The sequence below is a fragment of the Gorilla gorilla genome, chromosome 11 (genome assembly GCF_029281585.2).
Source record: "Gorilla gorilla gorilla isolate KB3781 chromosome 11, NHGRI_mGorGor1-v2.1_pri, whole genome shotgun sequence".
In the NCBI taxonomy this organism is placed as follows: domain Eukaryota; kingdom Metazoa; phylum Chordata; class Mammalia; order Primates; family Hominidae; genus Gorilla; species Gorilla gorilla.
In genome coordinates this window covers 46157076-46183487 of record NC_073235.2, presented here as the reverse complement: position 1 = coordinate 46183487, position 26412 = coordinate 46157076, and the positions used below count along the sequence as shown (strand labels likewise).

Sequence of the window (26412 nt, the reverse complement as noted above, 5' to 3'; positions counted from 1 at the left end):
ACATGCCACCAAGCCTGGCTAATTTTTGTATTTTTGGTAGAGACAGAGTTTCACCATGTTGCCTAGGCTGGTTTCAAACTCCTGAGCTCAAGCAATCCACCTTGGCTTCCTGAAGTGCTGGGATTACAGGTGGGAGCCACCGTGCCCTGCCATCAGTGTATTTTTTTTCTGAAATTTTATAATAAGTTATCACAAATTATGATAAATTGCATTTTCCTAAAGATTAAATTAACAAACTTCCCTTGAGCATTTATTTTCAAGGAGTCATCATTTAAAATCTTATTTTCTTAATAAGAACACATACTCCTTAAGAAGACATACTTTTTTTGTACCCTTGTCTCTCTCATTTATTCCTTCTCCCTCTATTCATAATTGACATTAATTGAACATTCATTGTTTTATTAATCTGTATAAAAACAATGTCACATTTCAAGTGTTTATCATGTAAGCAATGTTATATCGACTTAACGTGGTAGGCAGAATAATAGACCTTCAGTCATGATGGCCATATCCTAATCTCTGGAACCTATGAAAATGCTATCTTCGTGGCAAAGGGGACTTTGCAAGTGTGATCAAGTTAAGGACTTTGAGGTGAGGGAGATTATCCTGGATTATTGGGGTGGGCCTGATCTGATCACGTGGGTCTTTAAAAGCAAAGAAATCCTTGTTGTGGTCAGTGAGAGACACGAGAATGGAAGAATGTCAGAGAGATGCAACGTTGCTGGTTTTGAAGATGCAGGAAGCTGGCTATTCCCAATTTAGGGAATGTGGGAGGCCTCTAGAAACTGGAAAAGGCAAGAACACGGGTTCTCCCTAGAGCCTTCAGACAGAAACACAGTTCTAAGAACACTCTGATTTTAACCCAGTGAGACCTGTGCCAGACTTCTAAACTATAGAACTGTAAGAAGTTGCTAAGTTTGTGGTAATCTGTTACAACAGCAATAGAAAACTAATAGAACGTGGGATGAGATACAATGAGGACACAGCCTTGTGTTATTTGCTGGCCATCACAAACTCTGTTTGTTGTTTCTACTCCTAGGTAAAAGGTCATTAATTAGGAGAAGATTTATCTGAAGGAAATGTATGGTAAGCCCAATCTTTTCTTTAAGCACATAGCCCTTACTTTTCAATTTATCATACTTGTACTCAAGATGACCCCAGTGGAGATACATCACATGTACAGTTCATTGAGTTTTACACAGGTCTGTCGCTAAGTGAGTAACTTCCTGAAACGATCTCCTAATAATTCATAAAGTGTTCATTTTAGGGTTCATTCTTATTCTTATGATTTTTAAATAAAGTCTTCCTTGTTTCCAACCCTTTGATTCTTAGGTTAAACCACTAACCCTGCTTTAATCTGTTAGGGTACATTTCCCTTTGTTGGTTCCCAAATTCTGCCAAAAACTATGGAATGTTGGTATCTGCTTGAAAGCAGTATCGGCAAAAACAACTTTTCCCCAAATGCAATTGGAATTCCCATTGTCTCCTAAAATTTCTGGGATTACAGAATAGGAAAGACATTCAACAGTTGAAGAATTATACAGAATGTGGAGGAGGAAGGAGGAATGTATTGATACAATTTTAAAAAAACAGATCAAATGGGTACACTTTAAGTAATAGGTTTTACAGAGAAGTAAGTTTGAGTGGAAGAGTTAGCATGGAAGGGATGAAGGACCCCATCATCCTAGTCTATGAAGTTTGCAATTATTCTTGTCACATCGCAGCAAAACATTTGAGACTCACATCTGTTGTATTTTGGAACACAGACCACATGCCTACCCACACATTAGGAACAATGGTAGGAAAAATTCAAAATTCAGGATGTTGGCCCATGGTGGCTACTTCTAGCATCTTTCCTTAAGATGAACACCCACTTATTACTTCAAATTCTCTTGGGGAAAAAAAAACTCCAAGATAAAAAGCATTGACTAAAACCAAGGGCCAGAGAAATGGGCAGAACACAGAAACTAGTTGCTAAGACATGGGTATTTCCAGAATTCCCACAAAAGACTTCTAGAACTAATGAAAGCTGATAAATACACTAGAAACAAACCAGAAGTCTTCTAAATTTTTAAAAGGGCCTGTATTACCACATAAACCCATGCCTGCCTAAGAAGGGCAGACAACTCCTTAATGTCTCCACTAGCCCCTAGGCGGTAGTGGCTTGGAAGGGATACTGCTAGAGAATGTCCTCCTTTCTCACCTGTGACTGTGGAAAGCAATGGATACCTAAGAATCTTTCAGAAAGTAGAACTAAGAGCTATCAGACTGGCTGACCCAGGAAATCACTACCCAGCCGGGGCATGAAAGACACACTCTTCTTGGTCAGAATATCACACAAACTACCATAAGCTCCTCACTTTTCCAAATAGAATTTTTTTAAAAAAAATTTAATGAATAAAGATGAATATATTTAAGCTGCACAATGTGATAATTTGATAAATGTATACACTGTGTAATAGTTACCACAAGTAAAGTAATTAACATGTCCATCACCCCCTATGCCGCATATTAGATCCCCACCAAATAGAAATTTTAGTTATTGTTATCCCTTTTTTCCCTACTTATAAATTTTAAGTGCTTTGGTGGCAGATAGCTATTGTTAAGATAGAAAAGTCACATCACACCTCCGATTTTTGAAGCCGGCTATATTTGGAACATATATGGAAGAGTAGCTGTATGAGGTTGCATGAGCAGTGAGTGGTTTCAAGTAGATACGAGGGCTGTGAAAGTAAATGTTGAGCAGAAGGGTGCATGTGCTTGTTGGGTAGTCAGTGAGTTGGGCAGGAGATACTGTTGACTGTCTATCCTACATCTATTCTTCTTCTCTTTCTAAAGAGAATTCTGGTATTGTTCAGTGATCTATTATAGGACTCATCATTAGCCAAACTCAGTCCCTGATTCGAGATTAAGCTGTGATTAACTCAAATGGAAATTTCCTAGCTATATTAAGAAATGCGCACGTGATAGAAGTCAAATCAATTAAGTGAAAGGAAGTGTTTGTTTGAGATTCCTGAAAAATGCCCTCCTCTATCTCTTACCAGAAGTGACTGAGGAAGGACATGGTTTGTGTTGCTACTGGCGAGCATTCTCCACAATGCTGCAATCAGCATTAGGATGAAGCCAGCTCTACAGGTGGCAGAGCAGAAAAAAAAATGGGCCTGAGTCTGTGATCTCCATCTTTGAATCCCCATATGAACAAACCCTGTAATTTACCCTACCTCTGGATTTCTAGTTCCATGAGCCAAAAAATTGCCTCTTTCCTTAAACCTTTTTGAGTTGATTTTCTGTCAATTACAGCTAAACCCTATCCAACTGACACAGTACTTGATACCAACATAAGAATAATTGGAAGTCTCTCAGTAATTTACAGGAGAAAATAATTAGGAAAGTTTAATTCTGAGATACAAGATGTGAACATAATGGTTAAGAGTATAGGCTTTTGAGACAAATATACCCGAAGTTCTACCCTGCTCTGTCCATTACTGCCTAGTCTTCATATTGGTACAATGAAGATAAACCTAGCTTATAAGAGAGTTGTAGAGAGTAAACAAGATAATGCACATAAAATTCCTGTCATGAAGTAGATGTTCAATAATTGCAACCATCATTTTAATGGCCAGAGAAAAAATTAAGATCCCTTGGTGAGAATTTCTGTACAGGAAGATGGCTCAAGAGGAATCCAATGCTCTAAAAGATGAAATTCTGGGAATTACAATTTCAAATGATTCTGATGAGAAAGAAAAGTATTTACTGAAGGAACTGATGTGGCCGCATAGGGATGTTTTCAAAAAATGTATATTGAAAGATAGGAGAGAACTGTTATGACAGGGAATGAATACAAAACAGGAACACCAAACTGAAGGAACAGAATCAGAAGGACTGAGGTACTGAAATAATTTGAACCGAACAAAGTCTCGAAATTATGTCCCAAGGCCACAATAGGAACAAATCAATGACAAATCAACAAATCAAATCAGGAGGGGAGAGACTGTGACATGAAGAAATGACAGGAAAATAAGACTGTTTAAAATCTGAATTAAGCAATAAGCAATATGATAGACATAGGTGGAATGACTAGAGAACAAAATAATAGTTTACTCATTTTCAAGGTTCTCTGAACTTTTAAATTATGCTTTGAAACATTACAGGCCATGTTGACTTGATTTTTACATAGCTATGAAAAACATTATGAAATAAGATATCATGTAAATTAGATTCATATCAAATTGAATTCATAATAAATTCCAGGAAGAAATCTTGCTAGTACAAAAAGACAACTGTTCTTTAGCCTGAAGTGTACATCAGCGACATACTATTTTTCTGAATAAGCGTGGTATTCAGTTTGCCTCAGAAACACATAAACATAGTATTTTATTTGTACAGAAACAGTTTTTGTTTTGTTTTGTTTTGTTTTTAAGATGCGAAGCCTCACTCTGTTGCCCAGGCTGGAGTGCAGTGGCGCGATCTCGGCTCACTGCAAGCTCCGCCTCCAGGGTTCACGCTATTCTCCTGCCTCAGCCTCCGGAGTAGCTGGGACTACAAGCGCCAGCCGCAACGCCCGGCTAATTTTTTTGGATTTTTAGTAGAGACGGGGTTTCACCGTGTTAGCCAGGATGGTCTCGATCTCCTGACCTCACAATCTGCCCACCTCAGCCTCCCAAAGTGCTGGGATTACAGGCGTGAGCCACCACGCTCGGCCACAAATAGCTTTTTTAAAGTATTTGATCAACAATAAATTCTAAAAATGTTTATTAGTGATTTTACTAATGGATAACATGTCCTCACTCCTACACACACACACACACACACACACACACACACACCAGAAACTTTGTCTTAGAAACCTTGTCCATGTCTGTCCAAAACAGAAGTCAGAAGGGAGGTCTTTGTGACCAAGTTCTGCTTTAGGTCTGACCCAGTTAAATCTCCTGAAGAGGAGGAGGAGTACTCTTTCTCTGACTCAGGAGGCCAGGAGAGAACACAGTTTTCTCACCAAGGAAGGCTTTGGAAATAATTCACATGCAGGTGAACTGCTTTTAGAAAGCACTTTTCCGTTACCTGCCCCCAGAGTGAAGTTCAAAAGGAAAGGGAATAAAATGTTCTCAATCAAGATCTCTGGGCTGTGGTGTTTTCTACCACTTTAGAGTTGCTTGATTCAGAACATTATCACCTTCAAGGAATAAGAAACAGTCATTTCTTTACCCAGACAGTCTTTTAATCTTGGAACAAGGGTCCTAAAAAGCTATTCTCACAGAAGGCTTTTCTTGCTTTTAAAAACACAATCAAATTGGTTCCAGTGGAGTGGGATATAAGGAAGGGTACCTCTTCTACTTTTGCACAAGTAATTGACTAGCCTAATTAGATTGCCCAAGTGTTTAGATACCATGGTGATGGGCACTTTATAAATACTGTATATAACTAAACCGGGAGCATCGCTTTTGACAATAATAGCCATAGTTAGCTCTGATAGGTTGGGAAGACACAAGAAGCCAAATGCTTTGCCACATTCCTTAACATTTATTGATAGTTATTTATGTTGACACTTTCAGCCATTTGTGGTGTCTTTTTACTCTAGATCTGTGGGTAGTGTGGTCAAAGATGACTTCTGCAGATACAAACATCATCTTGTATGCGAGGTAAGCATCATTGTGGATTCTGCACAATAACTAAGAAACTATTATAACTAAGAAATATTATAACTTATAAATATTATAACTTATAAGCAACTGCCATCCAGAAATCAAGCAGCACTTAATCAGTTCAGAGTGAGAATGTGCTTAAACAAGATCTGCAGTGAGTGAAAAACCACATACTGCATAGAAGCTAATGGCTTTTTGATCCTAGAAGAAAACCAAATGATATTCTCTAGTTGTTGACATAAATCTGGAAAATGGACATACTGAATGCTGAGTTGTCTTGTTCTCCTTTTGGAACTTTTTTTTTGGCATCACTTGTTAAGGTGGGGCAACCTTGGTGAGGCTGACTGCCAAGAGTCAAACTGTGGATTTGTAGAAGCAGAAAAACACTGATTCTTGTTTTTGGTCTATGTACTTAGTTCTTCCAAACTGCATGGTAATTTTTTATTTTTATCAAGGTTAGTAAAGTCCTTCATACCACCAAGCAGTTACCTAGTTTAGTAAGGCTGTAATATGCAAAAGCTAAAATCCTTGCTCCTAAAATCAACTCTACTATGGGGAAGAAAGGAAAACTAACATTTAACAGTGCCAGGCTTCATGCTAGAAATTATGCATCAAAAGATATTAATACTTAAAATAATCCTATCAGTTAGATAACAGATTCATTCTAAAGATGAGAAAATTGATGTGTTGAAATCCTGTTGATTACCACGCTGTGTCTGGCAGTAATGTAGCAGGGCCCAAATTCAAACCCAAGTTTACCTGACTTTAAGGCTCATATTCTCTCCATAACACCATGTTTTACTTCCTCATTGAAAAATGCTGCCCTTAAGAATGATGCAATGGACTTTGGGGACTTGGGGGGAAGAGTGGGAGGGGGTTGAGGGATAGAAGACTACAAATGTGGTGCAGTGTATACTGCTCGGGAGATGGGTGCACCAAAAACCACTAAACTTACTCATGTAACCAAATACCACCTGTACCCCAATAACTTATGGGAAAAAATGCTGCCCCAGGGAAATAAGTTATTTCCTTTGCCATGAGTTTATCAGAATTCGTATTTTAACATTTTTTGATGGAGAGTCTTGCTATATCGCCCAGGCTGGTCTCAAACTCCTGGGCTCAAGGAGTCCTCCCACCTCAGCCTCTGGAGTAGCTGGGAATACAGATGTGTGCCACCACACCCAGCCAATTCTGTTTTATGTTTTAGAAATGGGTCTTGCTTTGTTGCCTAGGCTAATCTTAAACTCCTGGTCCCAAGCAATCCTCTTGCCTCCTCAGCCTCTCAGGTCATATTTTAACTTTTGGTTGTTCTTTTGTCTTTATAATTAATTTCCATATATTAAAGAGAACATTACTGGATAATATCACAATATACATAGAGGTAGTTTAGCAAGGGGGAAAGAAGCCAGATTTAGAATAAAAACACTTGGGTTTCAGACTGACAGTTCAAAACGGTGACACTAGAAATGTCAGTCAACCTTTTTGAGTCTCAATTTATTAATTGGATAAATGAGGATGCTTATAATATCTATTCTCAGAGTGACTGGCAAAATCTGAAAATACTTTAGGGAAGTATGTGATGCATTTTAGCACAATTTCTACACAAAAATTAATACCAAAAGATTTCATATTTAGAGGGCTTTTTCACTTTTTGCAAAATTCACTTACATAAATCAATTGTAGTGATTTGGCTGAATCAGTGCTATACTTGATAATGAAACATTATCACAAACCTAAGTATATTATGCTTTTCTCAACTCCTTTTTGAGTAAGTTATAGTGACCTCATTGAGGATGATTGCAGGGATGAAATCATCAAAGAGCCAATTTATATAGGTAGCAAACTGGGCACCTGTCATTTTGAAATATAAAGCATTCTCTTATACCATTATTTTAAAATTTACTTAATGGCACCACACTCCAACAAATCTTCCAAATCATAATTCTGAGAATCTGTTCTATTTTTTTCTCTCAATCCCTAGATCTAATACCCCTATTATCTACTGTTGATGGTCATTGGCCAACCCATTCTAAAATTTCTCCTCCCTGAATATTGCTTAAATAACCAATAGCTTCTTCACTGACTCCCTAGCCCCAGTCTTTTTTTGTTTACCCCCTTGCATTCTCTAAATATACACGTTATATTTCAAATCTAATCATGTCATGTACTTGTTTAAAATCCTCAGTGGATTTTAATTGCCTTCAGGATAAAAACTTAATAGTAGAAAAACTTCCAGAATCTGGGAAGTGACTACACTAATTCATTCATAACACAGTAACACAGTAGAAGAATAACTTTTGGCACCTATTATATGCCAGGTACTGTGCCCTGTTCTGGCACTATGGAAACAAAACAGGAATTAAATGGATAGTCATCCCAGACTATACAAACAAAATTAAGAAAAGTGTGATAAGGGATGCCGACCCAGTATGGGGGGCCGGTAGTATTCCTTCAGGAAGACTTATTTCTCATCTCTTTTATTTCATGTTTCTTAAGTTTTAATCAGTTCCTTAAATATTTGTATTCTCCTTCCCTTTGAGACTAAAGTCAGGAATGAGGGAGATGACATCACTATTCCATAGACAATAAAAGAACAATAAGAAAATATTATGAACAAATTTATGCCAATATATTTAGCAAAATAGATGAAATGGAGAAATTCCTCAAAATTAGGAATATTCCTGTGTCTATTAGAGAAATTGAATTTCTAGTTAAAATTTTTTCACAAAATTGAAGAGGATGGAGTACTTCGTAGCTCATTCAATTAGGGCCAGCATTGTCCTGGTACCAAAACCATACAAAGATATAAGGTGGAAAAAATAATTCAGATTAATATGCTTTATAAATATAGATATGAAAATTCTAAAGAAAATTTTAATGAAACTCAAAAATGAATATATCATGACCAAGTGGGTTTGTACTGGGAATGTAGTTTTGATTTAGCATTTTAAAAATCTATCAATGTAATTGTTGTATTAACAAACTAGAAAAGAGAAACCTTATGTTCATCTCAGTAGATGCAGAAAAACTTCTGAGAAAATCCAGCATCTATTTGTGATTAAAAACTCTCAGCATACTCAGGACAGATGGGAAGGAAAAACCTAAAACTAGCATCATATTTAATAATGAAAGATTGAATGCTTTCCATCTAAAGAAAAGAACAGGACAGAAATGTCCACTCTCATCATTTCTACTTAACGTGGTACTAGAGATTTAGCCAATGCAATAAGGCAGGAAAAGAAATGTATCCAGCTAGAAAGCCAAAAAATATTATTGTCTTAATCCAAGGATCACATAATCTTCTATGTAGAACATCTGATGCTCTCCCAAAAAATTATCAGAACCAGTAATTGAGTATTGCAATGTTACAGAGTACAAAACAAAATACACAACCAGTTACAATTCTGTATAGTAGCATCAAGCAAGCAGGAAATGAAATAAGGATACAATTTACAATAGAATTAAAAATATGAAATACTCGGGGATAAATATGACCAAAGGTATGTGTAAAATTGTAAAACACTGTTGTGAAAAATTAAAGAAGACCTCATTAAATAATGAGATATAACTTGTTCATTGGTTGGAAAACCCTATATTGTGAAAATGTTAATTCCTCCCAAATTAATCTACAGGTTTAATGGAAAGCCAATTAAAATTTTGGCAAGCTTTTAAAAATATATATAAGTTAGCAAGATGATTCTAAAGTTAATGTGGAAATGCAAAGGACTTAGCACAAATGCCAGCAAACTATGACTTGCAGTATACTTCCAGCTTGTTGCCTTCTTTTGTAAATAAAGCTTTACAGCAACACAGTCGTATCATATTGCCTATGGCTGTTTTTTGCACTGCAAGTGTAGAACTGAGTACTTACAAAAGAAACCATATGGCCTACAAGCCCTGAAATATCAACTCTCTGTCCCTCCACAGGAAAAAAACAATTGCTGACCCTTGACCTAGAGTAGCAAAAACAAGTTTGAATAAGAAAAAAGTAGATAACTATCTGACTCTCAAACTTATATCAAAATTACACTAATAAAGAAGTGTGGTTCTAGCATTGAGTTAGATGTATAGATCAATGGCCCAAAGTGGACAGTCTCAAAATAAACCTCTACTTACATGGACAATAGACATCTGATAAAAATGCAAAGATGACAAAAAAGAGAAAGGATGGTATTTCCACTGTATACAGAAGACAAAAATAACTCTCAAAACTCTATAATCAGAAAACGTAAAATCCTAATAAAACTGGGCAAAATATTTTAATTGACACTTCACCAAAGAAAACATGAAGATGGCAAATAAGCATGAAAAGATGCCCAATATTACTGACCATTAGGGAAATGGAAATACAAACCACAATGTAATACCTCTACAAACCTACTTAAATGGCTAAAATTAACTGACCATCCTGAGTGTTAATGAGGATGTGGAGGAAATGCATATCTCCTATACTGCTGGTAGGAATGAAAAATGATATAGTTACTCTGCAATACAGTTTGGCAGTTAAAGTTAAATATACATCTACCATATGACCCAGTCATTCCACTCCTAGGTATTTATGCAAGAGAAATGAAAGCGTTTATGTTCATATAAAGGCTTATACACAAGTATTCATTGCAGCTTTATTTGTAATAAGCCCAAACTGACCACTCCAAATGTCTATCAACAAGTAAATAAAATCATAAGCAAATTTTGTTGTATCCATACAGTGGAATGATACTTAGCAATAAAATCACTTGATACACAACAACAGCATTAATGAAATTTAAAATAAATTGTTCTACATAAAATAAACCAGATAAAAAAGCAAATTATTTGCTCTGGGGCAGGGACCAGGGAGTGGAGGAAGGAAATTATGAAAGGACGTGGGGAAACATTTAGGGGTGAAAGTTGTGCTCATAATTTTGATGAAAAAATCTGTATGAATCACTTCAATACAGAACAATTTTACCTTTGTATTACTATAGCTTTTATTGAAAATGAACACATAACAATAGCAAACAAATTTAAATGCTCCCTGATTTTTATTCTGGGTAAGACTAGGAAACCTGTATTTCAGTGAATTCACTGCAGTGGACTTTTTCTGCTGATCACAAGATATAAGTAATTGACAGTCTTATGTATGAACAATGTACTTAGTGCATAGAGATACAGGAGTTTCCTCCAGGAGTCCTCTAGAACAACATGGGAATGTAACTTTAGCACAGCAAAAATGCACAACCTATGGTGCTGATTTGGGTGAAAATGAAACATGAGACGAGTGCTATGTAATCACACTCTAGAGTTAATTTTAAGATCATATTTTACTGTAAGGATTTTGGTAATAAAATAACATTATATTTCAAAACTTACCAAATAGCGAGGTATGTTAACTGCCACCATATAGATACAACAAATTAAACCAAGAATTTAATTTCATCTTCAGTACGTACTACAGAAACCCCAGCAATACCAAATGAATTGTATTGACAATCAGGATTTGCCATGTGTAAAAACCTTCAATTTTACCTTCCTCAAAACAAGGCAAAGGTGCTTTCCTGTCTCCTTCATTTGGCTCTGCTCCTAACCTTGAGAATACTTAGTGGGTGCAGTACCCAAGACTATGGGAAAATCAGATGAAAGACTTGGTTCACTGCAGAACTGCAAACATCCGAGGAAGGTACTGTAAGGTATAGCACCATAAAACCATCACATTTTAGAACCAGGAAAGATGATTACAGGTTAGTTAATTCAATAATCCCATTTTAAAGAGGCAAACTACAGATCTGAGTGGACACGTGACTTGTTTGATGTGGTGGAACTCATTAGGGCCTGAAGCAGGAGAATTTAAATCACTTCCCAACCCACTCTTTTCTTGGTAAACCATTCTTGCTGTTTGAATAATGATAGTGCCACCTCAGGTAGCTAATAAAAATAGACACTTCACCAAAGAAAACTGAAATGTTATATCATTTTGGAGAAAACAAATCTGCATAGTCCCAGCATCTATCTCTCAGCCCATCAGGATCCATAGCTAGATAACATTTTTTAGAGTTATCATTTTTTTCCCCAGGGAAAAAACTGACTACTTAGTTTACTGACAGAGTTTAAAAGAAGAAAAAAAACTCCAACAACATGAAACTGGAAGACAAGAAATAATTTATAAAATTTTGGAAAATGTTAAATATTTGTGGTAAAAAATAGTTTTTAGTGAAATGGTTATTCTTCACTTACTCTGGCAATCCCTAAAGTGTAATGTACTTTATAGGTGAAAGTATTTCACTGTTGTCATTCATATTAGATACTAGTTCCTTCCACCTGTAAAATGGGTAGAGCTCTGAGTTCTAGTTGTCCAAAGTGGCCAATTCATAGACTGTCCAATTAGCATTTCCACAGTATTGGCATGCAGGCAGAATCTTGTCATTTTCATTTCCTTGTATTAAAGGGCACACATTTGTTCGATACCTTCCTTATTCAATGATTGTGGAAAACAGACTACATCTGCTGGAGAGCAAACATTGTTTCTTCTCTCCAGATGTCTGCTTTTTCTCCCAGAAGTTGGAGAGCACTGGACAAGCAATAACAGATGATGAACACATGCATAACTACAAATGGGCAAGCTGATTGTTTTCAAAATTGGTATAAACATTTGCTCTTGGGTTGAGATTTAGCCCATAGCAAATCTTTACATTTGCGTTATAAACTCCCAACTAAAAAAAATGTTTATAATGGAAGTGCTGACAATGTGAAAATTCAGTTACGGTCAGGAAAGCAGTTTTGTTTAAAAATGCCATTTTGCACTTCCATATTTACTTCCTAACCAGGGACTGAGATGTCAATTTCTCCAAAGTTTTCTTTTCTTGTCCAAAGGAGAATTTGAGGACTGTTTTGAAATGAACAAGAGATCTGACTTTCAGTGTCTTGCTTCTTCAGCAAACATCGAAATATAGAACCACATGCTGGTTATGCAACTGGTTACACTGATGATGATGATGATGAATGATAGAAGAAAATTAAGCTTGTTGCTAGAGAGAGGTTTTGCTTTTTTTACAGTATTTGATAAATATAGGAATTTTTAGGAAATACCTTGCTCTCTATGACCCTGACTATGCTAAGACTCACGTACATTGACTAGGGGTTATGAAATGAAGTCAGAGAAATCTTTTGACTTGCTTATAAATTACTTGGTCTGAGACTAAAAGTGTGGTTTGCACTATATCTTGTTATATTCATAGAGATACGACCCTCTTTTATATAGTTGAACTGCAAAGACTACCTTACTGTTCACTCCCAGAATGGCAAAAAGATAGATGAAGATGGAGAAATGTGCACCTAACAATGCATCTTTATGAGCAAAGGATTTTCTTTGGAAAAACTGTGATTATATGAAAATCATAGGACATTTTATTTGTGATTACAGGGCATGGTGAAAACCTCTGCTATCATATTGGATACAAGGTAACTCTTTTCATTTAGAAATTTAAAGCCATTATTTCTGATTATTTAGGTTTTTACCTGGATTCACACTTATTTTCAGGTAAATTGAAGTAGTTTTATAACAAAGCGTGAGGAGGAGGTGCGGGGAGGGAAGGAAAAACCCAAAATAGCCCAAGGATTTAGTAGACATGAATAGTCAAGGACTTGACATGTCCAGCTTCAACATGTAGATCCAAGTTTATTCTCTTGAGTTCACGAATGAGAAGAGGAACAAATGGCTCTTATTCTTGACATAAAAACAATCTTCTGCGGGGAAAAATAATATATGTTCAAATCTGAATTACCCTGTAGGCTACTAACACTTAGATCTGCCTAATACTGTTACTTGAACAATTAGGGCATGCATGTAAAATTTTAACATTTGTATGTTTCTGCATTCAAGCACACAAATTGCAGGATACATGCTTCATTCAGTGGTTGCCGCACAATAACTCTTAAATTAATGCATACAAGAAGGCTAAAGTTTAAATTATAGAACTCGAGTAACAAGAAACCAGCTAAGCATTAGGGCAGAATGTGCATTTTGCTTTTGTACTTTTGTTTGAAAACCTCAAATCATGCAAGTGTTCAACCTTGCCCAGGGTTAAGAGGACTCCCATTGAGTTTATTAGTAAATGTAGGGAACAAGCTGGGTGCTGCAGTATCAATCCTCTGAGTGGACTAATATTCCGAGGATTAATACTCAGCCCTCTTGGGCTGCTAGATTTCTGGACCTACTTTGAAATGAGTCTTATACCCATCAAAATATAATGAAGAGGGCATGTCTGTGAAAATATGAAAACCATTCTTATTTTCCATATTAATGAGAAAAGTTAATTTATTTCTCACACTGGGACATTTTAAGTGAAAGGCATACCTTACATGATACCATATAAATCTTGGATAGCTAGTTACTGTTGCTAGTTATTTTGAATTTTCAATGTAATTTAACATTATATAAAGCGACGTATGTTTGTAAATTGAGATAAAAGAGCTCTGACGGACAGAATAAGCGCAGAATTAAAGATTAATTTTTTCCCCAAATGAGATCTTTTTGGCTTGTCCTCTTATAATTACTGCTTGGATGACTGAAATGTGTTCTTTGTTTGTAACTCAATGATTCACATAAAGGCAGCCCTGCAGTACCACATAAAATAACTATAATAATTTGTTGAAATTGAAGAAAAATGTGTTCGTGTAGAAAGCACCTAACAACTCCTGCTTTGGTGTTTCTTTCCATAATCCTTCGATCAGCACTGTAATGTGAGCAGATTCAAAGTATACTTTCTAATAAGTGCCTGCTTTTTTTATGTTCTTTTTTTTTTTTAACTACTTGGTGATATCCTAATTAACCATGCTCAATTGATTGCTTTCAAAATAAGAACTAAGAGCTCTCATCTAGTCAAGTGGAAGCTAATTCAACTCTTTTACACTATGGCAATGATAAATCTCACACACATACTTCCACTTACACCTACCACATGTATTATATTAGCAATATCATACTCTAGGTCTTCTGGTTTGAGTCAGTATAACATGATAGGCACATTTCTATGGAATTTCATGCATTATTTTCTTTTAATGCTTATGAGGGTAAGTACAAATAGCCATTTTTCATTCACAGAGTAGAATTATTTTTTGACTTTTTTTGTGATCTTTTGACCAACTCTCACATCCAGAAAATGTGCCATTTCTCTTGGAAAAAAGCAAGAGTATGTGGGCGAAAAGAAACTCAACACAGGCAGAAAGAAACTGACCATTTCATGTCTTAACCCAATTGCTACTCTCGGTTTTCTTTTCTTTTTGTCAAAATTAAACACATCTTATTTGGACTGACAAGCACTTAATCATTTGATTATGAGATTATAGTAGGTGGTCAGAGCATCTACTGCATGATGTTATTTTGCAGTAGAGGACAGGCTTTTTAGATCCTCATTACTGTGGGTCACATCTCTGGTCTCATAGATAAATGAGGGTAGACAATACAATACATACTAACTGTCATATACAGAACTGAAAAACTGTTTTCAGCATATATAAATCCCAGTCAAGGCATTACACAACTGGAGTTTAAAATGTTACATGTAAATCATCTAGACTTAAGCTTCTTAGGAAACACAAACCGTTCTCTAAGAACATATGAGACCAGAACGTCAGAAGATGCTGTCTCACTGTGGGATGGCAGAAAACAGTGGCTCACAGACCACCCTGGTGTATAGTAATCAACAATGCAGTGGCCCACTTTATAAAGGCGTCAGACAGTCTGTAAGCAAAAAAGGCAGAGCCTCCAACTGAGACAGGCCCTGCTAATAAGTGGCTTCTAGGAAAAAGAAAAAGAAAAGCAGCTTTAGCACATGCAACAGGTCTCATATCACAATCTTTTTTTTTCTTTTGCATTCCACCTTCTTTCATATGAAACAACTCCATCAAGAGTGTCATTCTGAAACACCATGAGCAATAGAATAGAAGAATGCACGGACATTCTTACCCTTCTGCTCTCACAGCCCTTCATACATTTATTATGGTGCCGCACTTGTAAATATCTCATCACATGTCTGTTTCCCCTGCTGGACTGTGAATTTCTTGAGTGCAACACCATGCCCTGTTCATCTTACTGTTTCTACTTTCAACATTACTGCGTGCTGAAGAAATCCTTCAGTACATATTTGGTGAAAGAGCTTTTCAATTCCATTACTGCTAGAATAGCTATCTGGGAGGCTCTGGACAAACCACTTCATGTGTTTTGCTACAGTTTCCTCATCTAACGAATGGGAATAATGCCATCTTGAACATTTTGCAAAAACTTGGCCAAAGAGATTCTGCAAGAGAGATTATGTATTTGAAAATATTTAAAAAATATTTTTTAAAAAAGCTTGTGTTGCAAGGTGCAGGTTGGGGCATTTCTTGCAATATAAGCTGAATTTCCTGAATAATACAACCACCGCATGATGCTTCAATAGTATCGCTGAATTTGACTTACTCAGACAAGAGTTATTTGATCTTATGTTCCCTACCATTCAAAATAATCTAATTAATTTGTATAATTTATATATTTGATAATGAAAAATAACAAAAGACAATTATTTCAGAAAGTATTGACAATATTTCAGTTTCCTTATAATTCTGACTTTATATGAGCAAAAGTACTTCAGTGAGTGCTCATACCTGCTGTGATAAGTACAGAGACTAAACCACATTTTGTCAATAAGGGGCAACTTGTACAAACTGGGTATGCAAATAGAAAATAATAATGTTGAAGAAAGTATAATTAATTAATTCAAGCTTCAAGATAAGATCACTGGATCCTGCTGACCCTACATGTTAATCAGTTGATTAATTGCTACAATCATAATAATTATATGGTACAAATCTAAGTACACTTAATGATAGTGTAGACTTAGAGTTAAAAGTTCTTTTCAATCTGCATATCTTTTCTCTTTCTTGAATCAAGGGAGTTGGTTTCATTTACTTTAAAGATATCTTTTGGCTTGTAGAGCTGGAGAGCTTATGCCAAAATTAGCCAAAGTTCATTTTTGCCTGTTCAATTAACCATTTTTGATTATTTCTTAATGCTCTGTTTAAAGACGTAAAACAATCTCAAACCTATGTAACAGGAATTTTGCATCATACATATTCATCCAATCATATTACTTTTACTCCAAACATGCTCACTGTATGAAGTGGTGTCGCAATTATATGGCAGTTGGTGTCCCCCAACGTACAGTTTTCTATACTTTCTGTTCTACATTTGGATAGCAGATAGAAGGGGTCTGAGTTGTTATTGATATACTCAGATAAAAGTATGTGCTATAAAGTGAATATAATTTATCAAGAACTATTGAGACATTTAAAATGAGGACTAGAACTAAAATGGCTTAACATGCATACACATTTATATTTTTCACGTGAGAATCCAAGTTTTAGGCTTGATTTTTTTTGCACACAGCAACTTATATCTTGGTATCATTGATCTGGCCGAACTTTCATTCTGATCACTGTCAACTTCTGACTGGCTATTCAATGTTCCAATCACTGTAAAAATTCAGTTGGGTAATCTTGAACAAATTCTAAAAATTCAGTTGGGTAATCTTGAACAAATTCCTTACAAAGGTTACACTGACCTGTGTTGGGGCTCAGAATATGATACCTCCAAGTATGGTCCTTTGGCATGCTGAGTGCTTTGAACTGAAGAAGATTAGAAGGGCCTCAGAAGCAAGAAGTTCTCTTTGATCTTTGCCTGCACTCCTTTCTCCTCTCATTTCTCCCCGGAAGCTGGTCATATAAACTAGAACTCTTCCTCAAAGCAAGCCATAAAGCCTAGAAATGTTACTCTCTAACTTTCTGTCTTCTCCCCTGAAGACCCTGATGTGATGGGTGTCCTGCCCTGTACCCAGAGGAAGGAATGTCATACAGAGACACAGAAAAGAATCTAGCAAACAGGCCTTGTGGAGTTCCACTCCCTACCCCAGTCTATTACCATTAGATCATACTTTTGTCCAACCACATTTCTACATGGCTGTTCGTTCTCTATCAAACCTTAACATAAAAATGCGCAGTTTTCCCTAGGTCTTCGGATCTTCATTTCTGAAAGTTCCTGTGTCACATTTTTGATTAAATAAATCTGTTATGCTTTCCCCTTGCTAATCTTTCTTTTGTTCTAGAGGTGTCAGCCATGGCCCTCAAAATGGGTAAGGAAAATGTATTGTACTTTTTTGCCCCCACAACTGTCCAGATTCTGTCTGTAGGAGCAATGCCAGTAAGAATAATCATGTGACTGATAATCTGTGTTTGATTCAGTTTTCTACTGTGTGCAAAACAACTCATCAACACAGCTTCTCAATTTCTGTCAAGTACATTTCTATCCTCTTGGTTATCTAGCTTCAAAACCTAACCCATCTATTTCTTCCAAGACCGTTTAACCGAGATGTCATTAAATCATTGCAACTTTTCTTTTTTGTAATCTTTTACATAAAGTTTCTTCTTTTCCTTCATTTCTTCCTTTTATTCTTTTGCAAAATAGTCAAACATTTTTAAGTTGGTGAACACCTTAGATGTAACCAAGCTACTAGATGCTTCTTAAACTTTTGCCTGCATATTAATAACCTGGAGAGCTTGTAAAAAGAGATTCCTAGACTCTATATTCACTGGTTATCATAAAGGAGGTCTGGAGTGGGGACCTCAAATTTACAGTCTAACATGATCCGAGGTGATTCTGATGCTACCAGTCTTTAAGGTATACTTTCAGTAACACTCTATAACTTTTTTTTGGCAGGGGGTAGGCGGGGAGGTGTCACACATCTAGGAATCTTGCTCCAGAAAATACACAGATTCACATGTACATAAATTTGGCCAATCTTCTGGGGAGTGGCACATGAGCCTCTTGAGGCATATCCATGCATGGGTCCCAGAGGACTCAGGTCTGTTGCCCAAGGTTATATTTGGGCTATAGCCAAATGTAGTGCCAAATCACAATGGGGTTTCCTGCTTCCCTTCTCTTCTTAAACATATCCTGACAATTACCACCACATTATTTTCTCTAAAACATGGGTTTCTGCTTTCCACTACCTTTCTCAAAAATCTTTAATGGAGTTTCCCTGCCTGCAGCATAAAATTTAACCCATCTGCAGTATTGAATTCTCCGCAATTAATTAGTTAATTTATTGACCAAGAATTTACTGAGTCCCTTTTCTGTGGAAAGTACTGTGATAGGCAGGAGGATAAAAAATTGCTGCTTTGCTTTCAGGGATTCACAATACTGGATTAGCTGTATCTGCTCTCCTTTGTTTCCTACTGCTGTCTCCAAAATCGTTGCTGCCTTCAACCCCAATTCCTCACTTTCCACAAAACAGCAGCCTCGTCTCAGGGCTGGAGTCAGTGCTTGGCTGGAGCCAACATTCCCTGGCTGGCTCTCCAAACTCCATATACTCTTAATGCCTCCTTCATGAAGTCTTCCCAAACACTGCATTTTTGTCTCTCCCTTCTGTAGAGCATTTATTGTCTTCATCATTCATTGTGCTGCTAGATCACACGTGCTCACATGTTCTTCTCTAGTTCAGGGAATGTACCTCTTACTTCTTCAGTACTCTCCTTGAGGAGCATATAGCATGGCTTGGACAAGGTGCTGTGATGTCAACATACTACGAGTAGGAAGAGCTGCTCTCCTCTTATTTGGCTTCACCAAGGAAAAAGAACCAAAATCAATGGTTCCCAAATGTGACTGCCACCAGGATCACCTGAGGGTTTGCTCATGATTTTTTTAGAAAACATTTTGGAAACTTACCCTAGGCATAATGAATCAACATCTACCTGGGTGGGTCCAGGAATCTGTTTCCACAAAGGTGAGTTGGATCAAAAAGCCAGGTTTGAGAAGCCTTCAAACAACTGATTCTGAAATCCCCTCCAACATTATCTACTCACCCTTTTCTTATACATAAAAAAAATCACTACAAATATACTTAGTGCAGAAACTTGCAGAACACAGGAAAACAAAAAAGAGAAAAAAAACTGTATAATCATTCCCTGCTAATATTTTGAAGTAAATCCTTTCATTCTTTTCTCTACATATAAATATTTACAAACATATTTCACAATAGGCTTATACTATACATGCCATATCATACTTATATTCTCTTAATATTTACTTGTGTTTTACATTGTGAAATAATGCTTTCTATATCACAATTTACCAATTGCTTAGTATTTCATAATATAAATGGGCCATAATCTAACCTTCCTTAAGTTTGTACACATACTTCTACATTTTTCAGTATTATAAGTAACGTTTTGAAGGGCAAGTTTGTATACATCCTGGTGCATATCTCTGAAAATTTCCTAAGGTAAATTTCTAGATATATAACTGTCAGTACAATGCATGCACATTTTAAAGGCTTTTGCTAAATATAGCCAAAAGTCCTTCTACAAATTTTCTAAGAGTTCTGATTCAAAGCAGTAACAGGCCTTGTCTCATCATGAACTTTGGCATTTCATCTACAGCTAAGTTTATATCATAAATAGTTCTTTACAGGCAGCACCAACTTATACCCTTATAGCATACTTTACTATGTGAAAATTGCATCTTTCATTAAGCTTACTGTAAATTTACTGGCTGTCTTCCTTGCAGGTTTCCACCAACATTAGAGAAATGAAAATTTTAAAATAATTAATCTCCTGAAGTAACCTTTGATGAGATGTAACATGAAAGCTAAAAACCTGAAGCAGGAGAATGCTATTTTCTCATGTGATACCTTATTCTAGCCATCTGTTGAACAAATATCTGGTTCCAAATAATGTCAAAACCGATGGCAAATCTTAATAACTTTTACTTGTGGATATTAGAAAGAACAACACTGCTATTTGTGTAGTTATCTTATGGCAGTTGAAATACTCTATATGAATACACAGTTTTTTTTTTGTTGTTGTTTGTTTGTTTGTTTTTAGATCTTTAACTTCTCAGCACCAGTTTTATGGAGCCCCCACCGCTAAGCAAGTATGCAAAATGCAGTGCTGCTTCGCATTGGGAAATCCCCAATCTGGTGCCAAGAGGTTCATAAATACAGTAATGGACCCTCTTATGTCAAAAGTGAGTACTGTTTAACAGCGTAAGTTGGAACAGCCTTCAGGATGCTTTGCAGCTGCAGTTGTTCCACTGCAAGACATCACAAACTTCATGATGATGGTTGTCACACCAGGTCCTGGAAAGGCAACCTACTTCAGTCTGCAAAGTGAACTAAAAGGGAATGGTTGTTCATACATGGCCCTGATGCCACCGACATAAGAAACGCAATGACAGGAGCGATGAAGTAGGAATTTGGTGGCAGATGGTCAGGTCTGCAGGAAGTGTCCACCCAGCTTTGTTTGGCCCATATTCTGAAACAACTAGAATAAACACTTAGTGTCATAATTTATAAGCATATCAGTACCAATAAATCAGAATCATGCAAACAGTCATGTTTATTATATTCTTGTTGCTTAATATTCATGACAGTAATTTATTTTTATAGTACAGTTTCACTGTTCTCTCCACCATTGCGCTCTGCATTTAAGGCTGGCAAGTTGTACTAGCAGAAGTTCAGGTAACCCTTTGAAGACTGCAAAATTCACTAGCCTGGTCAAAAGACTTGATTTGCTCATTCATTTTTCCCTTTTTCTCTCATAAACTTTTAAGCCACTGAGATGAAATTTCTGGAAACTAAGTAGTAATAATACTTCTTCGACATGTAGAAAATGTGAATACTAGAGTCCACCTAGTCCTCTGGTAGTAGCTGTATAACAGAGCTCAGAAGGCAGATAGGAACATTTGGAGAGATGTAAGCAGTTAATTCTTGAATTTACTGTCAACAAAATGGATTGAATTAAGCATTGTTTCCATCTCTGCCATTCACCTTCTCGCCACCCTCTCTTCCTTCTGATTCCCCATTTCAGTAGTTTGAGATCATTGCTCCTAACTACTATGGATTGGTCTAGGAGGAATTACTTGAAACAACCACCACAAAGCACATTGTTTTAAAAATTCAATTAGTGCCAGAACTACAAAGATCAGTAAGACATGTCTCCTACTCCAGAGAAGTTTATGTCAGATAAACAGACATAAAACAATATTTTCGTTGGTCTGTACCTAGACACGAGACAATCTATACCCAGTTTTGTGTATTTAACTCAGTAGAGAAAATTTACAATTAATTGCCAGAAAAAGGAGTCACAAACATACAAGCCTGGGAAAGAAATTTTATTTTAAAATGTCCCAACTAAAAATACTCTTACAATACTATTAAGATCTGTGGTCTTATTCTATAAGTTTGCTGTGTTTTAACAAAGACATTAAACATTTTTTAAAAAGTGGAATACCACTGAATGTGAGTAGACATAGTATTTTAATTGTAATTGAGCTCTTTTTATTATGGGTATGGAGGGTTGAAATAATGAATTTATCTTATAGACTCCATGAAAATACTTTTCTAGCACATGACATGAGGGATGAAGTGACGCTTTGCTGCAGTTTCACCTTTTAATTAAATAACACATATGATGAAAGTTCTAAGAAATTTTATAATGCTATTTCCTAATTCACTTGCTGGGGATTGTAATAAGGACATAGTGCCTTCTTTCTACCTTTAAGCATTTGGAATATGGGAGCTCGATTGTTGTTGTTTTCTTCTAGTGATGCATTTTGCACAGAATAGGTGCTCTTAGCTAACATTCCTAAAAGATAAATGTTTGTTACAAATAAATTTACATATCCTTTAGCCTTCTCCATCTGCTAGGTGTGTTTGAATTTCACTGGTGCTTATTTTACTTTTAAACATTTTTCCAGTGACCCAGGCACAAGAACGAGTACCTGTAATGTTGCCTTGGATACAGAAAGCAATTAAAAAATGTTGAATTTGTTTTAAATTGAATAGTCAAGATGGAAGTCTGAAGTAAACAATGAGGTTTTGAGTATGTGTATGAGCAGAGAAATTCATTTGTGTTCTGTTTGGTTTCCTCCCATTGTAGTTTTTAACAACATAAAGTCTTTATCTGAACTACATCTGAATCTACTAATTATCTCATTTCTAAATAGACACTTGTAATCATTTTTTTTCAAATTAGTCAAAAACTACAGTTGTGTGGTTAAGAGTAACAGCTTTGGAATCTTCCAGTTATGGGTTCGAATTCTAGCTCTGCAAATTCCCAGCTGGTAGCCTTAGGAAGGCTATTTAATATTGAGTAGTCTAAATTTCCCAAATGGAAACAATAGGAAGAATAATATTAACCACAAAGGAGTATTATAAAAATAAACTTAAATAGTGAAATGTACATATAGCAATTGGTTATATGTAAGTAAAAGTATGGTAAGTATACTAGAAATTGGAATTGTAATTATATGGACAGTTATGGGGTTTATTTAAATTCCCACTAGTCTAATAGTTTATAGAATATGTGATTCAAATTCTTTCTAATTGTCCAAATGTCTAGAGAACTTCACTTTGTAAATTTGGAATGTCTCTTCTCTAAGTTTTTTTTATTGGCACAATATTTGAAGTTCCTCCCCAAATGTTGTAAATTTTTATCTCTAACTGCTCCATTGTTTTAAATGGCCTTGCAATTTGTCTTATATGGTTTTGAATGTATTTGAGGACGTAAATATGGACTTGGAAGACAAACTGCTCAGGTTTGTAAATATCACAATACTAGGAGGAAGGCACAATGAATTTGTAGTTAAAAACTTGGGTTTTGGTCCCAGTTCCTGTTGTTATGAGACTCAGGTGACGTAAGTCTTTTGAATATGCAAAACTTAAAGCAAAATTCTCTTGTACCATGGTACAAGATGGTGTGCACATTTCAGCATGGAAATTTAAACTTGTACAAACTTATCTGAGAGAGAAAATGGTAAAAGTGAGAACTTGGACTCTAAATTCAATTTTGGATCCCAATAGTGTAATATTAATAAGGAAAAAATCAAATATTTTATCATAGTAATAGGAAGATATTGTGAGAATATAGGAGGAAGCTTTATTCTGCACTGATAAAGTTGTGCAAATAAAACAGTCCACTGAAGTATGATTTCTCTTATTCACTGAATGTGTCCCAAAAATTAATACGTTGAAGCCCTAACCCTCAATGTGATGGTATTTGGAGAAGGGTCTTTGGGGGGCAACAAAGTTTAGATAGGGTCATGAGGGTGGGGCTCTCCTGGTAGGATTAGTGCCCTTACAGAAAGAGGGAAGGATCAGAGCCCACTCCTTCTTGTATTTGAGGAACAATGATCTTGTGTTTGAGTACACAATGAGAAGGTGGCCATCTGCAAGCCAGGGTAAGGGCCCTCACCAGGAACTGACCATGCTGGTGCCCTCATCTTGGACTTCCAGCCTCCAGAACTGTGAGAAATAAATTTCCATTATTTAAGCCACACACTCTCTGGTATTTTGCTATAGCTTCCTGATCTGACTGAGACAATTTCCAAACCTTAGGAGGGCACATTTGAGGGAGTGTGATCTTGGTGATGAAGGGTCTGGAAACTTTGATTCATGATAAATTATTGAAAGTGCAGAGGAAGAAATGAGAGCACTGAACAGGCTCTACGGGTTACACTTTAAGTGTTTTAAAAATATTTAAGGGGCTGTTAGAAAAAGATCCTGCTGGAAATCTGACATTGACCAAAGTGGTTTTTCTAGTTGTGCTCTGGCTTGTCTTTCTCCTTGGTGGAGATTTCTGCTCAGTTAACACTGAGGGGGCCCCAGCTTGCAGAAGCTCTGAGCATCACAAATCCAAGCTTACAGACAGGAGCTTCTGAAGCCTTTCTGGGTCTAATATTTGTTCAGGATCATTCTTCTTTTCCTGACGACTTTTTCTAAAACATTTTCATAACATGACACAAGCACATAGAAATTTCCAAAGAATATTTCAATGAGGTAATGGTTTCTTCTTAGATGCCAATTAGATATTCAGAGAATAATACACCCAAGGTGTCAAAGAATAATGTTACCATTGTGCCTAGAGTTAGGGACCTGGAAGAAAAGCTTCAAAGATTGTTGCTTTCATCTCTTTGTAAGACAGTAACCACCTGCAACTAGCGGGACAGATGGTACTAATTAGATCTGCCCATCCGTTACTTGGCAGAGGAATGGGCTGGAAATGGGAAAGGGTCAACCTTTCACCTGCTGGACACTCAAGGTGAGAAGAAAAAGGAAAGGGGCCAAGAACTAACTGTCTGGCTAGACAGTAATCATGGACTCAGGCTTTAGGTATTTGATCTTTTAGAATTCCAATTTCTGCAAAATAAAGGTGTTATATGTAATTAAATGGTTGGAAGTGGGAGAAACTTCACATTTAAATAGAAAACTATAAATAAGCCAATGAAAAGAAAACACTCATAATTATCCAATATAATTTTTTTATAGTTCATAGATTAAAAAATATATATATATCTGCTGTCATCCTTCCAAACATATTACTTTTACTCTTAAACCAGCACCACTACTTATTTTCTATAATAGTGTATTCATTTTCCATGTTTCTGTTCAGAAAGTGTAGGTAGAAAATGTATGAGCCTATCCTTAGGGAAAAATTCTATTCTCTAAACCACATGACAATTCTCAGTGTGGATATTCCACTGTCCCAACATGAGCAGAATTCCCCCGGGAAATTTATAGTACTCCAGGAGCCATCACATCTAATGTTTAACTCTGCAGAGCAGTAGGAATGAGCCAGATCAAGAAAAGCCACAATTCAAGGTGCTGATGATAGTCCTAGAAGCTATTAAAGGAAAATTCTTGTATTGACAGAGGAGGGCTGGAGAAAGGACAAGTGCTTGAGCAAATGAGAATGTCTGACTGAACGTAGGCAAGCAAGAGTACTGGGTAAAGGATCCATTCTTATTCCATAACAGGCTTTGAAAATAGCACATGAGGCTGGGCATGGTGACTTGGGATTGTAATCTCAGCACTTTGGGGGGCTGAGGCAGGAGGATTGCTTGAGTCCGGGAGTTCGAGACCAGCCTGGGCAACATAGTGAGACCCTGTCTCTACAAAAAATTTGAAAAAAAAAAAAAAGCTCCTGAGAGGTTAACATGAAAGTTCTCTTGAGATAATTAAAAAATAAAAAGTCTACTACCTTTCAAAGCTAGAGTATTGTGTGGCAACTGAAAGAAAAAGTGAAACATTTCCAGTTTGGAGAACGAGTGTGTGTGTGTGTGTCTGTCTGTCCGTGTGTTCAACTGATAACTCTTTGAACACTTTAGTTGATAACTCTTAACATTTTGGGATCTACAATGTTACAAATTTCCCAGCTGAGAGAAGGCATCACTTTGGAGTTGGCTCTTCTGGTGCCACTGTGAACATCACAGATTTGCTAATATTTCGTAGAAGCAAGGCAAGCTCAGGTCGGAGAAGCTGGATAGCATTTGGGTTATGATAAAGGCGTAAGTTCTATAATAAAGTGGTAGGCTTTGGATTATCCAAGTGGGGTTGGGCTTGAGAACAGCTGGCAGAACAAAGGAGAAATGTCATGAGATGAAGGAAATGGGATCCCTGGGTCATGAAGCAAGAGAATATCCTGTCATATGAAACATGTTTGGTGCTGTGTGAAATTCTCAAAGCAAAATATTAAAGCAGAATGAAGATGGCCGCTTTAAGACAATAATTTGAAATGGCTTTCCCAGAGAAGTGGAAAGATTAGTGAGAATGGACAGCAAGGTCCTCTGAGACTGTTAACTAAAGCTCTGAGACTGTTAACTAAAGGACACTCTGATTATATTCTAATATGATAATACCAGTGAACTTGATACTGTGTGCCAGGGATTCTGTAAATAAGTGCATTTCATGAAATTCTTTTTACA

The 26412-nt window shown here is 36.4% G+C and overlaps 1 protein-coding gene and 1 long non-coding RNA gene across 6 annotated transcripts in view; one reads left to right on the top strand and one right to left on the bottom strand.

The window, feature by feature from the left end:
• The window catches only part of ARHGAP15 (Rho GTPase activating protein 15), a 689959-nt gene that overhangs the window by 100395 nt on the left and 563152 nt on the right, over positions 1 to 26412 (bottom strand). The window lies entirely within an intron of this gene.
• On the top strand, positions 1038 to 21009 carry LOC129532067 (uncharacterized). Its single transcript, XR_008677668.2, has 4 exons — positions 1038 to 1086; positions 5579 to 5639; positions 13042 to 13079; positions 20535 to 21009. It is a non-coding gene; the product is annotated as an uncharacterized lncRNA (long non-coding RNA).